General features: G+C 32.7%; 1 pseudogene; it reads right to left on the bottom strand.

Annotated features, from left to right (window-relative positions):
- Positions 1-293: 293 nt before the first annotated feature.
- LOC120267588 lies at positions 294-1,941 on the bottom strand (annotated as a pseudogene).
- Positions 1,942-12,879: the final 10,938 nt, after the last annotated feature.

Genomic DNA, 12,879 nt, shown 5'->3' with positions numbered 1-12,879 from the left:
AGATGTTCTATTATAACTTTTTTTTAGATTTTAAAAGTTTTAATAATAACCATAAAGTATGATGCACTGTTTGCTTTACAATGGAAAATTGAGAGTTTAAATCTTCCATGTATTTCTGATCTTTTGTGACAAGTTGCATGATAGCATGTTGTTAGGCAAACTGAAAAATATTATTAAATTTTAATTATTAGAATAATTTATAAGATATTGAATTTGTAAAATTAAAAAAAAAACATACAAAGATATATTTGAACCAAAGATTTATAATGATTTTTTTAATAATCTAATATATTACTTTAGTGGCAAACAGTACATAAATCCATGAGAGTTGATTAATCCTAGCATTTTTACTTGTAGTGCCTCGATAACTCTCGCTATTAAAAGATGCAATAACTTTCTACCTGAACTGCACCTATACATTAACAGCAAGTACTTATTCTAAAAATAAATAAAGCTTTATAATATAATTCTAAGGACCTTAAGAAAGCCTAGAGGGACCTAGTCCATTTTAAAGGCAGCAATGGACTTACAAATAACCCTTCTCTTTGAGTGACTTAATGCAATCATCAAACATCTCTCCTATTCCATTGAATCTGAAACCCATTTTCCTAAGTTTGAATGTATTGAACTGATAACCAACTCTCCCTCCAAAATAGTCCTCAAACCTGCAAAACCAAAACAAATACCTTACTAAGAATATGCTTACTTAAATAATACAACTATATAAATTGCCCATGTAATATTACAGAGAGTACCTCTTTGGGATGGGAAGCCATGGATATCTTTCAGAAAGTTGAGCAGCTAACTCATGGTTATCCAGTACAATTGAGCTACAAAGATACCTCCCTTTGGCACTGGTGTCCTCGAACACTAAAATATGGCAACGGGCAACATCATCGATGTGGACGTAACCCATTCTCCCATACAATCAGAACCTCTCTGCTTCTCCTGCAAACATTGATCATATTTTTATTCATTCGTTCAATTTAATCAGAAATGTTTTTGATTTATAGTAAAATAATTTGAGAGGAGTTCTTACTACCTTTTAGAAGACCAAGAACATCAGAAGCAGTTAAGCACAAGTCAAGTGGCAAACAAGGTCCAATCACAAATGATGGGATGACGACCACAAGATCTATCTCGTTTTCCTTTGCAAATTTCCATGCTGCCTTTTCTGATTGCATTTTCACCAATGCATACCAGAACTATGCAGCAATGAGCAGTTAATTAATAAGGAGTTAGTCCAATCCTGTCTTCAGATATTTTAACTGCTAATTAGTTATGGGTTGATCATGTTCACCTGAAGTGTTTCACATAATTCAACATCGCTCCATGATGACTCATCCAAAGGTACATTTGGATCAACGTTTGAAATCACTCTGATCGTCGAAGAAGAAGATGTAAGAACAACTCTCTTCAAATTTGTGTTCTTCTTGTACGATCCCAATACATTCAATGTGCCGCTAATTGCAGGATCTAGGATTTCTAACTGTACAGAAATTTAAAAGTTAATACCGTCCTTTCATGCATTCATGCACTCATTAAGTTTGTTACCACTTGCCTTTGGATCGGATATAGGTCCTTGAACAACAGGGCATGCAGTATGAAATACACCTTCACAACCCATGACTGCACTGTCAAAGCTTCCCTCTATTGTGAGCTCAGCCTTCACTAGTTGTAGTCTCTCCTTTGCCCCTCGTAATTCCTAGAGATGCGAGACTTTCTTGGTATTTTCTAAGAAATCAATAAACCATCTCATAGTTATTACCTTTTGCATGGTTAGTAAGGAAAATTAAAGTATATTAATAACTGTACCTGGGTCTCTCGCAGTGCCTATCACATGATATCCTGATTCCAAAAGTCTTTTGACAAGCCAAGAAGCTACAAATCCTGATGCACCTGTCACACAAACCTTTCCTTTCATGCTAGAATTCAGATCCATTTTTGATATTAGATATGTAACTTGGGTTTAATTTCTATGTATATATATGAACATGTTCATTAGCCTAGCAGTAAGGATTGGAATAAGTGGGTCATCCCATGTTTGTGGTTGTAAATGTAGCTAATATATGTAGATAGATAATCTGTTTAGTTGCAAAGTAGTATTAGACTTGTTGAGACACGACAACCACTTATACTTGCAATTCGCATTGATGTATTTTCAAAAAATGAAAGTATTTCAGTTAAAGTTTTAATTTTTTGGAGGAAAAGTCAGCATTCAGCTGCAAAGTGGATGTGAACTTTTTGGCACTGCTGTAAGTAATTGATAGAATTCTAGTGGCCAGAACCAGAACAACAACTAACATATCAAATGCAAATCAGAAAAGTGAATGGTCTTTCACCTATCAAATCAGAATTCATTTCAACTTTCCATCATGTAGCAATAAAGCACAAAGAGAAATGCTAGAATGGCTATGGATCATTTGAAACAAATGGCTAGAATATGCTTATTTGAGATCCTCAGATCTTATCCTAATTGTCATGTATATATTATTGCAACTTTATAAAACAAGTTCGACTCGTTGAAACAAGAGTGGAGTTGTTGAAACGATAATGAAGCCTCGTGGAGTTTATTTTATCCTGATATCAAAAGCATGAGTTCTTCATAGCTTAATTTGGTTAGCATGCCACCTTGCCAAAACATGACATCTTCCTTTGGAAATTATATCATGGCTTTGTTAAGCAACCATGGAATTGAATTTGTACATAACTGGTGATAATTATTAAGTTTGGCCATATTTGTCCAACTCCATAACTAATGATTAGTAGGAATTACCGAATTAGTGATAATTGAACCCTTTCAATTCTAGAGTGACAAATGTGAATTGGGAATTTAATTATGATGTGCAATTATTTTAACACAATTTTTTTTATAAGTATTTGTTTTTTTTTTGTTTTTAAATAGGCTCTATGTTTTATTATATATTGCAGTTTTACACATAATCCATCAATATCTAATCAAGTTATAGATAATATCTACTTTTGTTGTGAAAACCCTTGTCACCCTCCTATTGCAATATCTAGTTTAAAATTAATTTAAGATAATTTCAATACCTATTACAAATATTTAGAATTTCAAGAATTATCCAAAAGTTTTTATCATAATATGCTAAATTTTAGGATTATTTTCAGCAAAATTTCAACCATTATTTGTTCTCTCCCATCTACACCTCTATTTTTTTAAGAGAAACAACATATTCATGCTTCGTGCATTTTATTAGATCTATATTCAAAGAATGTTTTGAAGGTAGGAACTTTCTCACATCTTTGTCAGATAAGTTTGTAGGTCTACATTGTTTATAAGGAATTAGACATTTATATTACTATGATTTAGGGAATTTTGTATTGGTCAACATACATAATTTAGAAGATATACTTTTGGAATCAATTATATACTATTTGAGCCTAGGGTTTTTAGATTAGTGCATTTGGTATCCATTTGAAAGCAGTTATTAAACCCAAAATCTTGTCCGATCAAGTATATTTGGTATTGCTAGGAAGCTTATGCAAAGATCATTCAAACAAGCCTAGGATCTCAAAAATTTGGAGTTGTGGATTACCAAAAAGATACAATTTTTTATAAGCTCACTAGAAATTTCAAATTTTAAGAATTTATTTCACTATGCGTAGTTCATAATCAAATCTTAAGTTAGTTTTAAATGTTTGTAGAGCGTGATGGAACTGGGTCCCAATAAAAGCTGTAAGAAATTCTCTCAAGGTGAGAATATAATCATAAGACTAAAGTTAAATACAAAGAATAACAAACTACAAAAGACACTAAAATAAACTTCTCAAAATAATAAATAATAACCTTATTGTTATTGTAACAACTTGGGATGCTAATAGGCTAATTTGAATATTGGACTTATCATGCCCTTCCCTTCTCAGAGGTGCCTTGTCCTCAAGGTTCAAATTTAAGAATTTATCACTTATTTACGTTGAGTACTTCCCCAAGTAGCATCTCCAAATGTTTCTTTCTCAACCCCTTCAATATTGGAAATGAGCTTGGCTTCTAGCAATAAAAGTTGTGGTTTGCGGCACTTTATAACCCAGTGTGAACTTGTTATCAAGGTTGAAGTAGAGATCTTGAATTCATCGTCATTGTTTCTCATCCTAAGCCAATTGTTTGTAAGTAAAACAAGGTTACCTTGAGTGTTGGTGGATGGTGGTGGCCTTGCATATTTCTATTGCCAAGCTAATTATTCATCCATCATGCATGCCAAGCTAATTGTTTCTTTCAATTTCTTAGCTAAAACATTCAAATCCTTTCTGAAAATTTTTGTTTAAGGCCTCCCATAAATGTTCCTACCAATGCCTTTTTGTTTATCCGTATATGCGATTTCCTAACTTTTAATATTCTTATTGGTAAGTGATGCACTCTCAGCAAATTTACGGATCATAACAAGTAATAAAGTGATACCCCATAAGGGGTAGGGTTGTCGAACCATAGGAACTGGACTTCTAGTACTAATTGCTCCTCTAATGTCTAGTAGATCAAGAATTGACTGGTAGAATAAATCACTAAACAAGAGTAAAAAGATAATGGTGAAACTATCAGGCAGACTAGGATTGAGTTTTCAACAACAAGAGAGCAATGCCCGGGATGATTCCTATGTGCTATAGTGTGCTAACTTGCCCCTAATGTCTACAAGGTACATCCTAAGATCCTTGGGGCGCTCTATAGTAATGTTGTATTTACGGCTATCAATACGCCAAGTTCTGCAAGTGTAACTATGGGTTTTATACACGCCAAGTTTTGTAATTACGCAAGGCAATCACAACTATGGTAATCCACACACGCCAAGTTTTACACAAACATATATGCAAATCAAGCACACCAAGTTATGCAAACACATGAATAAACACAAGAACGCATTAGAACTTAGTAGGCATTAAAAACAAGTAGTCAAAGTATACTAAGCAACATAGTTCAACATCCCGGGCATAGTGGAATGGTTAGCCCCTCATGAATTCATACAAGTAAGAAGAATGAAGGAATGCATTAAGGAGAGAAATCATGACTTCCCCCTTTTACATGATCTTTTTAGTTAAGCTTCTAAAGCTTCATGGATGAGCTAACTCCACTTCTCTCATGCCTCCAACTCGATCTTCATCCCCTAAGATGGTGTGGTGAAGCTTGATCATAGTCCTCATCAGTGCTCTCTAAATGGAGAAGAAAACCTCTGAACAAAAGATAGTCATGAAACCATAGATCTGGGGGTTAAGAAGCGATTTTCAGTCTAAGCACGATCGTGCTTGGACTGTGCTCTTCTCGGTGCTTCTAAGAGAATCGACTAAGTGTCATCCAGAGAAAATCACGTGGAGAGCACGGTCGTGCTTTGCCCGTGCTCAGATTGAGCAGAACCGTGCACGGGGCACTGAAAGCATGCTTCCTCTGTAACTCTAATTTAGTGAAAATCATGGGGAGGAACCACGACCGTGCTCTACCCGTGCTCCCATTGGATGCACCCCTATGCTTGGTCAATTGTTCAAGCATCTTTAAACAGTGATAATCACAGGGATGTAGCACGGCTGTGCTCTGCCTGCACACTTAGAAAAATTCACATTCTTTGGTTGTTTTACCCTCGATTTCATTCCTAATTGCTTTGAACCCTAAATTCTTGTACCATGTGTAAAAATACCCAGAGTAGCATCATATATATCTAAAAAAGTGCTAAAAGGCAAGCAAAAGCATGAATTGGGAGTAAGTAAAACATGATATGAATTGCACTCATTAGTGAGCTTGGTATGTGACTAATTATGACACTCTAGAAAAAGCTTCATCAAATCTTCAAAATCAGTGGGTTCAAACCGAGCCCATAGTTGTTCTTCAAAGATTGCCCATGTGATATCCTTCCCTTCTCCTTCATAAGTTCTCCTTAACCATTGGCACCATTAATTCTCCTCTTCTTAAAGATGAAAGAAAGCTAAGATAACCTTTTGGGTTTCAGGGGTGTTTGGGAATGCAAAAAATTGTTCCACCTTGTTGAGCCATCATGTTGGCTAATCTCTTGAGAATTTTATAAATCCAAGTTTTGCCAACCTAGATGAGAAAAGCTGACATCCCTCTTCAATATTTTCATTAAAACATCCCTTAGATGATTGATTGCTTTGATCATTGAAATTATTGATGAATAAGCTGGTGAGTGAGAATCTAGAGAGTTTATGGATAGCCGCCTCAAGCTGATGCGGTTTGTCATTGACTCCTGACTCCATCTTGCCTAAGGTTTCTTGAAACCCTACTAAACTTGCTTCTAAAATCTTAATCTTTCTTTATTAGTTGTCATGAACCTAGCTATGGTACTAATGGTAGGTCCTAAACAAAATTGTAAGAAATTCTATTAAGGTGGGACTAAAACCATCATGTATTGTCTTTCCCTTCTTTATCACAGTAGACTGAATTTCAATACAAAGAATAACAAACTACAAGAGAGACTAAAAAAAACTTATCAAAAAAATAACAACCTATAAGGAAAAGAATAACGATCTTATTTGGCTGCTTAGAATAACAATCTTATCAGATTGTTTAATAAGATATGTGGTTCGATCAATTGATGTAAGTCAAGATTATAAATAAACTAAGTTCCTTCTAATTTAACTAATTTATATGTGAAAAATTATATACTATATAATTTACTTTTGATATTAGAACTTCTTTGGAGAAATAAAGAATTTAAAACTCTCCCAATTAGGTCATGCATGGAAGAAATGTTGAAATTATAGATTTTGTGTAAATTGCTATTTTGAAAAACATGTTTGTCGTTCATTGGTGTGAATATATATAAGAATTGGATTTCTTTAAAATCTTATTTATTAACCTATATTTTAACTATGTTACCATTTTAAATGTGAAGTTGTGCACCCTTTGCTATTGTAAATATGAACTTATTAACTATTGATTTATTATTCCAAATGTGCACTTGTGATATTAATTTGTTGTTACAAATGGGACTTGTGAGCAAATGAATTTTGAAGATTATGTTTGTGTTTTATGGTATTTTATCTCCATATTTGTCTGTGTCATAAACTTTATTAATAGAAGGTAATGTTCGCCATGTTGACATATTGTATGGTAGAAACTAATTTTGTTATTGAGACATTTGTAAAATATTAATGGTCAATATAATATGTGACAAATGGCACAATTGGAGTTAAGTGTAGTGAAATTAAATATATGATTATGTGATGTAATCTTTACCATTGGACTAATCTTGGTCATAATACATATTTTTTGATAAAAATTTTATTTTATAAAATATATTTGTTTTGAGAAATTTCATTCAATAAAGCTTTGATATAAGAAATTCAAGCATATTTTGAGTATTCTTTGAAGGCGTTTTAATGTGAAGTATGGTATTTTTAAGGCTTGTGATATTTTTGCAATTATGTTTTATTTGCCAACATAGTAATTATTTTTAAAAAACAAGTTTGTTATACTACGTTATACGATGTAATACTGTAATATGCGATGTTTTGACATTGAGAATTTCAAAATAATTCTATAACATTTTATACCATACATGGTTTAGTTAAACTGCTATGAATTTATTGAGTTGTCAAACTAAAATTGTTGTTTAATTATTTTTTTTCTCAAGAGTAGATGAGATCGAGAGTATTTAGTAAAACTATATAAGCAAGTTTGAGACCTTGCATACACATGGAACTCCTTCCTTTAAGTATAAGTGCAATAGAAGTTCTTACTAAGATAATATTTTTGTTTTATCTTAATTTTATAGCTTATAATTCTTTTACCAAAGTTACAATTATATTATTAATTTTTCAAAGTCTCTATTTATAAGCCTTTATAAAACAAAAATAGAAAGAGGAAAAAAATAATATCTCAATCAATTAAAAATCTTAATCTCATTAATTTGGCAAAATTGTGATATCAATCTCATTAAATCTTGCTAAAAACAAAATCTCAATCTTGTCAAATTTGGACATCGACATAAATCTTGTATTTATAATATTCCCCAAAATCTTATTGAAGGGGGAAAAAGTATACATCTTGTTATACAAATAGTAGGCAACGCTTATTAAGAAACACCTAGTGTTATAAAACTTTGGTTAACGGGAAAATAGTACAATATATATATTTTACTCATGATAATATTGCTTAATATCTCTGAGTTAATGCATTCTAATCTTGTATAGAGTTGAATTTTATAAACATCTATAATATCATTCTTTTGAAAGTCATTCATGGAAAGGAATATTAGTTTAATATATTGTTTTGCCTTAGTATTCTTCTTTTAGCTAAGTTATGCATGCTACATTGAATCTCAGTATGAAGAAATAGTGGTTATAGTTTATAGTTTGTTTCACTAAATATCCCTCCCCCTTTTCGGAACTTGTGCGTGAATAACTTGTTTGAGATCGAGCTTTATGTAGATCAAAAAATAAATATCTTGAATTTGCATAGCTACTTATTTGAGGTTGACAATTGGTCATAGAGTTTGAAATTTATACTTAATTTCACCTTAATATTTTCACATTAGAGACAAACAACATCATGCTAATAGGCTTACAAAAAAAATGCTTCAGTACAATATATTAGTATGATTCACTCGCAATCCAATAACACTAAGATTTGGTACTTTAAGAACAAGAAATTCTTCACTATTTTCATAAAATCGGAATGGGTTTTTATTTATATCAAGCAATCTCAAAACCTTTGGGGTATTCAATGGATGTGCTTTATACACATAAAATAATTTGAAAATATATTTTGTGTGTTTTTATTGATGAATAAATATTCCATTTGTTACATGCTTAATCCATACGTTAAAACAAAACTTTGTTATTCCAAGATCTTTCATATCAAATAATTTACAACTTTTGGACCTCTTCAATAATTCTGAAAAACATTTAAATAATCAAAATATATAACAATATACCAAATTTAGATCCCAAGACTCTTTTATAAAGACAAATAGGAAAATTGACCTATTTTTATATCCTTCTTTCAATAAATATTTACTAAGGTAAAGTTCGGTTAGATGCAGTTGAAAATACAAGGGATTTCTGATTACAATGTATTTATAAATCCTTGTATTCGAAAATACAAGAGAGTCAAATCTAATGTTTGGTTGAATGAATCTAGAATACTTGATTAGAGAATTTTGTGTTTGAGTAGAGGGATTTATAAATCTAGATTTGGAAAACATGTGCTTGGTTTGGTATATTTGAAGAGAATGGACACCTATGGTGAGGTTATCCCCACCTTAGTGACCATTTATTAACTATAAAATAAATAATTATATATATATACACACTTAATTAATTTAACATACGATTATATTTTTATTATATATATACACTTTATATGCCTAATATTTGTAGTAAATATATTGTAAAATATCAAAAATTTGTAGTGACAAGAAAATTATTTATGTAAATATACATATTATGTAAATATGATTTAATACCTTTTTCATGACTTATTCAGGCTAAAAGTTATATATAACATATATCAATTAATCTTATGATAAAATATTTTATAACTGGTTATACAATTACTTTTTTAAAATATTAATACATTGTTGATACATTCTAATAAACATAAAATTTTAAGCTACATTGTATTCATAAAAAAAAAAAAGGGATCATTAGGGTGTAAAAAAATCAAAGTTGTTTATTTTGAGGTAATTTTGAATTAAAGTTTAAAATTACCTAAATTGTGAAATTTTGTAATTTTGAAAATATATTACAATTAATTTCAAATTGATTGGAAAAAGAAAATGTAAATGTAACTTTTAAAAATTTAGTTACATATGATAAAATATTGCTATAAACATTTAAATAATTTTTAAATTAAGGATATTCAACTAATTATAATTTTTTTTATGGAACATAACTAATCCAAAATTTTTTAAAAAGAACATATAGATCCACCATGCTATATGCTGCCTCACAATATACTAAATTACTATATTTTGCATCTCGTAACCCAATAATCACCGTGGAACAATGTAATGGGGGATCTAGTAATCTACAAATTGAAGCCTCATGTGACAATCACATGAGGCATGTATGAAAATTTCGAACTTTGGATTTTGGTTTAAGCCCAAACTAAGCGTAAACCAAAAACCCCCCAAATAAGAAAACACTGGATTTCAATTTACTTTCAGCTTTTCAAATTTAGTCAACCAAACAAAATATTTTCAAAGATCATCCAACTCCAATTACATGGAGTTCCAAATCCAGCCAAACATATTAACGAAATTATGTGAGAAGTTTTATATGCATTATGCATTTAAAATCCTTGAGGGATTTTCATTTACAATATTTAGTGAGCCATATAACTAAATTGTAATGCCATCTATTTAACATATGTCAAGTTTCTTCTGAGCTTCTAGACTAATAAGATATGTCAAAGTGATTGCATCCATCATAAGCACATGCGGGCACAACTTATCCAAACCAGGAGTTAAATCTTGAACAAAACCAACACAACTTAGTATCAGTTTCTCAAATGACTGGGTGTATGGCGTAGAGATAACTCCCTTCAATACCATATCACGAATATAGTGACAATCAACTTCCACATGCTTGATACGCTCATGGAATATTTGATTGTTTGCCATGAAGATGGCGGCCTGATTATCACAAAACATCTGCATAAGTATAGTGATGGGGAATCCTATCTCAGATAGAAAAGACTAGAGCCAAACCATCCCACAAGTTGTCATGCCATTATTTGTACTTTGCTTCGGCACTTGATCTTCAAACCACATTCTGCTTCTTGCTTTGCCAAGTAACCAAGTTTCCACTTACATACGTACAAAACCCGATGGGGACATTCTATCTCCTCTATCACTAACATAAATCGAGTTAGAATAGGCTGCCATGTCTAGGTGACCATGATTTTTGTAGAGAAGACCTTTACTTAGAGCTCCTTTAACATATACAAGAACTCTCAGAGCACCCTGCCAGTGAACTTCTCGTGGCTTATGCATAAACTTACTTAGGAGTCCAACTGCGTAAAATATATTAGGATGAGTAACTATTAGATAAATGAGCTTGGCAATCAAATGTCTGTATTGACTTGGATCTTTGAGAGATAGGGAAGTTGTCTCCAAGAAAGGTGGTGACTGCTCAATAGGTGTACTCTTTGGTTTATAACCCAATAAACTGGTCTCCTCAACTAAGTCCAACACACACTTCTGTTGTGAGAGCATCATCTTTTCTCTAGCATATACAAACCCAATACAAAGGAAGTATTTGGGTTGCCCTATGTCTCGCGTAATGAAATGCTTTATTAAATTCTTCTTAGTTTTCTGAATGCCTGACGATCACTACCCGTCAAAAAGATGTCATCGACATATACCACAAGTACAACATATACAGATGAATGTGTGCTTATAGAACATATAGTGATCCACATTGCACTTGCGAAAACCATTTGCAATTGCAATTACACTAAACTTTTCAAACCATGCATGAGGACTCTGTTTCAGACTATAGATCTCTTTCTTGAGCTGCCAAATTATATTCTTCCCTTGAGCAATATACCCCGGAGGTTGCTCTATAAATGTTCTCTCAACTAAGTCTCCATAGACAAACACATTCACATAGAGTTGACAGATTACCTATGATCGATTCATAGCTACAGATATTAGGATGTGAATGGAATTCAGACGAGCAGCCGGTGAGAAAGTCTGAACATAATCGACACCATAAGTTTGAGTAAGACCATAGGCTACCAACCAGGCTTTGTAGAGATCAACTGTACCATCAGCTTTGTGCTTAACAGAGAAGACCCATCTGCAAGTAATGACACTGACATCAATAGGGAGAGGCATGAGCTCCCATGTACCACGAGATCTTAAGGCTTCCATTTCCTCATCCAATGCCATCTGCCATTGTAGAAGTAGACGCGCATCCTGGTATTCCCTATATTAACTCAGCAGACAAGAAAAGAGCAAAGGTGTGGAAGAAAGGGTGAAGATTATCATAAAAAACTAAAAGTGAGATGGGATGTTTGGTATAAGAACAAATAACTTTGCGAAAGGCAATGGGAAGATCAAGAGACTATTCTGCGTGGTCCGGGGAGATGACCAGAGGGGGCAGATCTAGTGGTGGTACATGTTAGCGGTGATGATAAACTTGTCCAAAATGATCATCATCTGGATCCACTAGAGGAGATGTCACACTAGGCATAGGCACAGGCGGAGTGACCGAAACAGGGACATGGAGAACAATATCAAATAACATAGTAAAAAAATCCTGAGAACCTGAGTCAGAAAAAAATGATTTAGACTCAAAAAGCGTGACATCCATAGACACATAGTACTTCAACTAGTCGGGTTGTACAAATGGTATCCACATTGGATGCGGGAATATCCAATGAAGACACATTTAAGCGCATTCAGTAACAACTTATCCAAATCAGGAGTTAAATTCTCAGCAAAACCAACACAACCAAAAGCATGAAGGGGTTAAGCAAAACAACTTATTATTAGGTAGAAGACGACGTAGAGAGACCTCTCCCCCTAGGGGTGCAGAAGGCATACGATTAATAAGATATACTGCAGTTAAGATAGCATCTAACCATAAATATCTAGGGACATTACACTCCACCAAGAGAGTGCAAGCAACATCTAAGATGTGATGATGCTTTCTTTCAACAACCCCATTTTGCTGAGAGGTATGTGGATAGGTGGTTTGATGAATAATCCCAAAGAACACACACATAAATTTACAGCAGAAGATACAAATTCTAAAGCATTATCAGTGCGAAGAAATTTGAGAATAGTAGATTTTGTACTTCCAAAATAAATGTTTTAAGGACATCAACAATAGACCGACGGTCTTTTAACAAATATACCCATGACACTAGGGAAAAATCATCAACAAACACAATATAGTAATGATGAC

Source organism: Dioscorea cayenensis, chromosome 8 (assembly GCF_009730915.1).
Source record: "Dioscorea cayenensis subsp. rotundata cultivar TDr96_F1 chromosome 8, TDr96_F1_v2_PseudoChromosome.rev07_lg8_w22 25.fasta, whole genome shotgun sequence".
In the NCBI taxonomy this organism is placed as follows: domain Eukaryota; kingdom Viridiplantae; phylum Streptophyta; class Magnoliopsida; order Dioscoreales; family Dioscoreaceae; genus Dioscorea; species Dioscorea cayenensis.
The sequence above is the reverse complement of the archived record's forward strand: the minus strand, read 5'-3'. Positions and strand labels throughout refer to the sequence as shown.